Below are 5,337 nucleotides of genomic sequence, written 5' to 3' on the forward strand. Positions count from 1 at the left end.
ATAAGTGTTTCTGCGAAGAATATAACACATTTGGCAGTAAATATTTTAAAACACTTAAGAAAAAAGATTCATTGACTCTGTAATAATATAGACTTGCATAAGTTTTAAGTGATCTTGGGCTACACATGCAATAAAAATTATTAAATCTAAAAAAATTTTTTTAAATATTAAACCTAAGAACAATTAAAGAAATGTTTTAAAAGATTCTTAAAAATAATTCGGAAGTGCTTATGTAATAATATGTTACAAAATTCTTTTATGAATAAAAATAATGGTGGGGGAAAAGCAAATGTACTTGAATACTCCAAGAGACAGAAAAACGCGCACGCTTTTCAGACGCCCGGCTAGCTCAGTCGGTAGAGCATGGGACTCTTAATCCCAGGGTCGTGGGTTCGAGCCCCACGTTGGGCGAGCGTTTTGGAGTTGGATAGTTTTTATAGTCACCTAAACATTTTGGGGTTTCTCCAAAGTATTATAACTAAGGAGAGGTCTCTACACCAAATTAATGCAAATACTTTCAACATTAGCCAAATCTATGGAAAAAAGACTTCATTTTGCAAACAAAACAGGTCTCACGCTTGCGCACTTGAAAGTAAACGTTTCTCCTCCGCGACGCCTCCCCGAACCGCCACCTTAACGGTTTAAAGTCGAGACTGGTTTTCTGTGTTACTGTGCATACTTGCATAGCTGTTGGTAGAGGGCGATTTTTCCTTTTGTCAGAACAAAATGATGAGCGCCAATTTTGGCAGCTTTCCAAGAACTTTCCAACACCCTGTGTAAAAGCTGTCTTCCTTTCACGTCTATTTTATGTTTTCTTCCTCTCAATATAGGGCGTATCCTAAGGAAAGGGACGGGAGGCGGGCGAGGAATACCCCCTGGAGGAATAAAGAAGTAACACCGTGAGAAAAGTTTCTTTCTGTGGTCGGCTCTACGTAGACCGTGCATGCATCAAATTTTCTCCCATTGTTCCTGGGACTGTACTTGGGATCCATCCATCCAATTGGGTGGAAATTGGGAGGTTAGTATTGTTAAAGGTGAGGCTCTTTGACACAGAGGCACAAGAGAACGGAGGTGTGAAAATTCGGAGAGGCGATTAGGTGTTTGGGGAGGCAGGACTTCCGCCTTCTTCCCCGCTAAGTTTGAAGTGATCTGAAAGAGAAAGCACGCCGCCCGAAGGCGGGTCCCAGGAGCTCACTGACCCCGCCAAGACGGGCACGATCCGGGCTCCCAACCCAAGCCAACCGCACCTAAAGCACCGGTGCCTATACCTCCGCATGTTATCCACCGGCTTTCCTCCTACTAAACGACCCTTTTTTCCTCTCCCTTCCTTCAACAAACATGCTTTTCTTTATCTTAGAACAAAACCTTTGACCTAATTTTCCCGCAGGCGGTTACTATTCTATTTCTCTGCAGTGTCTACGCTCACCATTCGTCTCCCATCCCCTTCAAAAAAGACCAAAAAACCACACCTGTAGTTGAACCAGTTTGGTTTATTATACATCGCATAGAGGGATGTGGGCTGTCTGTTATGAGGGTGTTAGAAAGAACCTATCATAGGGGCGCCTGGGTGGCTCAGTCGTTAGGCGTCTGCCTTCGGCTCGGGTCCCTGGGATCGGGCCCCGCACCGGGCCCCGCACCGGGCCCCGCACCGGGCTCCCCGCTCCGCGGGAAGCCTGCCTCTCCCTCTCTCGCTGTGTCTGTCAAATAAATGGATGAAATCTTTAAAAAAAAAAAAAAAAAAAGAACCTATTATAGGATCTGGGCTTTCCTCGGGTCATTTTGCGGGGGTGGGGACCCCTAACAAGTGAGGGCCCCTTCTGGCTTCGGTGTTCTCAAAAGCAAGGGCAATTCTACCATCTCCATAAAACTTATTAATAGGAAGAATAGACTAAAATAGGGATAAAGCTGAGATTGGTAAAGTCACTCATTTAGCAAGATGTTTGCTGTTTCCAGTTGGACAGTGACCGATTTGTCTCAAGTGGATTTTCTGTGAGTCTGCAATGCGATCCCAGGCCTCCTACACTTCTGACCAATTGGCTGAAAATCAGGGATTCCCATAATCCTCTCCTCCAGGTTGATAATTTCCTAGAATGGCTCACAGAACTCGGAAAAAGTTTACTTATTCCTGGTTTATTATGGCTACAACGCAGAACCGCGGCATGGAAGAGGTGCCTTCCTTACCGAGGCAAGGCTTCCATGCTGTCTTCTGGCACATGCCCCTCCCAGTGCCTGGGATGTGTTCACCATCCTGGGAGCTCTCTGAACCCTGCAGGTTAGGGATTTTTAATGGAGGCTTCAAGAGGTAGGCATGATTATTAACTCAATTTCCCATCCCTCTCCTCTCCCTAGAAGACAGGGTGTGTGTGCATGTGCAAAAGTTCTAAGCTTCTGTGGCTTGGGTCTTTCTGGTGAACAGCCCCTCATCCAGAAGTGATCCAGGAACCCATCAAGAATTGTCTCATTAGAAAAAAGACACTCCTATTACCCAAGAAATTCCAAGGGATTTAGGATTTCTGAGATGCTCCTAAACCCCCATCACACAGGAAATTACGAGGGTTTTAGGGAGCTCTGTGTCAGGAACCAGGGGCAGAGACCAAATATGTATTTACATCACACTTGCCTAACTTCTCTTTGTTCAAGTCATAAATGAGCCCAACCCTAACCACTGTTCTAATCAGCAACTACCCCACCATCTACTTTACCCTACACTGTTTTTCCCCGAAAGTTATTTTCTAAGTTACTATGTTTCTTCACTTTCTCCACCCCTTCCAGCGGGAGATTTTTGTCTTGGCTCATTAATGTATCGCAAGCACCTAAATTAGTATCTGGCAGATGTTCAATAAATACACGCTGAACTGGTGAATTAAGTAGGGTGTATTAGTTCCCCTGGGCTGCTCTAACAAAGTACTACAAACTGGGTGGCTTAAAACAATGGAAATTTATTGTCTCACAGTTCTGGAAGCTAGAAGCTTAAAATCGAGGTGTACACTGAGTCAAGCTCTGACAGGCTCTCTTGAACATTTTATGCTTGTTTCTGGTGTCACCAGCAATCCTTGGTGTTCCCTGGCTCGCAGCTGCAGAACTCCCATTTCCACCTTGGTTATTACCTGTTTTCTCCCTGTGTACCTGTCTCACATGGCATTCCCCTCACCTTGTAAGGATACCGGCATATCGGGTTAGGGTCTACCATGATGACCTCATGTTAATTTGATTGTATCTGCAAAGACTCTATTTCCAAATAAGGCCATATTCACAGGTACTGGAGGTTAGGACTTCAACGTATCTTTCTGCAGCACACAATTCAACCCCTAACAGAGGGCTCCATTCCTTAACCTCAACCAATAGGTATCTGTCACTTTATAGCTACCTACCTATAAGTCTGTATTTTAGTCAGAGATCTTTTTCATACTCTTCAGTGATGAAAAACCTCTTCATTCAACAGAATTTCAAAAAATCACGTTACTAGTGAATCCATACTCCTGACAACTAAGGGTGCACCTACTTCTGGCAATCCCACTGAGAGCTTTCAAAGTTAAGAAGTAAAGGGGCTTTGTTCTTACAGAGCTTACATCCCAGAAAAGATAAAACCTGTGTAGAGACAATTACAAGGTGAAAGTTGTAAGTGCATCAGTTATAGATATGTGCCTAGGGGGAAAATGACAACTTTGGGGGAAGGGTGCTATCGAAGAGTGACAGGTCCAAAGGATAAAAGAACCTCACTTTTCAGAATGAATATATTAGGAAACTGGATGGCAAAAGTGATCTTTCATAGTTTTAGTCACTGCTTTTAATATAGTTTTCAAGTTCTTCATGACCCAACCCTAAATTATAATTAGCAATGCTTCATCCCAACGCCAAATGTTTTAAGATTTTGTAGAGAGAATTCAGTTCACATAGACTGGAGTAACTCCAATTATTAAAATTCTACTCATCCTTCAGGAACAAGGGTGCAAGTATATAGCTTTCTTCAACTCCCTGCTCAGAATTAACTACATCCGGAGATGGGTTGAGGGATGGGGTAACCGGGTGGTGGGTGTTAAGGGAGGCACGTGATGTGATCAGTACTGGGTGTTATATACAACTCATGAATTATTGAACCCTACATCTGAAACTGATGATGTACTATATGTTGACTTATTGAATTAAAAAAAAACCCAAATATTATTTACATGAAAAAAAAAAGTTAACTACATCAATAACAAGCAGATGGTATCCTTAAGGCTGCTACCACATTCTGTCTGTATCATCAGTTGTGTACCAGCCACTTCTGTTAATCTGAAAACCTCCTAAGGGTAAAGGTCCATGTCTTACTGTTGTAGCACTTACAGTGTCTGAAACTATACTATACACACAGCAGACAGTCAATAAATACTGAATGAATCTTAGTCTTGTGCTATCGTAGTAGTACATGGTGACCAAGTACAGCTAGTGTTTTTAAATGCACACACACACACACACATACACACCAGTTCTTCCTTTTTTTTTTTTCCCCTTAAATTCTTTCCTATTCTTAATGCCAGGAACCAGCTCTTTCAAGTGTTAGTTGGTGCTGGTATCTTCACACATAAAGTATATGGCAAAACTAGGAAGGACACAAAAAGGACAATCAAAAATGATTAAACTATAAGTAAGAATGGACATGGGTTATACAGTCCAGAAAATGTATCAATTCCTACTCTGTCTTCAGGAATATGAGTACATTCTTCAGGAATAGGTGTATGTACTTTCACAGGCACCTGGAAAGAATAAAACCAGCAAAATTTCAGTAAGAGGTAGTTTGTTAAAAACAAATCAAGAACAAATAAAAATTAAAATTAAACAGTGACTGAGTACACATTTCCAAGAACCCCTATCCTGAGAAGATAAAAAGTACAAAAGAGATTAAAAACATTATGAATACATGTTTATAAAGCAGTTTCATAAAAATACATAAAATGAAATATCTTCGCATAAAAATGAAATATCTTTCCTCTTAGAAATGTAGAATTATTCATAAAGAAACTGTAAAGTTAAAAAGGAAACATTTCCATACTTTGCTTAACAAATGTCTACCTAATCTACTAAACATTCTCAGTCCAAAGGGTCAAATATATTCCTGGAAAAGTAGCATTCTAACATGGACAGATAAATACCAAAACAAAAGGATTTGAAGAAAGAGACCCATGTTAATATTTGAAATACCTGGTAATAATAACATTATTTCTTCTTTAAATGAAACAACTGCTAAAAATAATGAGACTGATGGATTCTCCAATGCGCAGGGCAGATTATGTGAACTGTGGAGGGACAACGTTATTATTCTTTTTGTAAACTATATAACAAACTTACAAAATTAAA

At 40.9% G+C, this 5,337-nt stretch overlaps 1 non-coding gene across 1 annotated transcript; it reads left to right on the top strand.

Moving 5' to 3' along the window:
• The first annotated feature begins 338 nt into the window (after window positions 1-338).
• Window positions 339-411, top strand: TRNAK-CUU. The gene has a single exon. It is a non-coding gene; the product is annotated as a tRNA-Lys (tRNA).
• The last annotated feature ends 4,926 nt before the right edge of the window (window positions 412-5,337 follow it).

This window comes from Zalophus californianus, chromosome 6 (genome assembly GCF_009762305.2).
Source record: "Zalophus californianus isolate mZalCal1 chromosome 6, mZalCal1.pri.v2, whole genome shotgun sequence".
NCBI classification, from domain to species: domain Eukaryota; kingdom Metazoa; phylum Chordata; class Mammalia; order Carnivora; family Otariidae; genus Zalophus; species Zalophus californianus.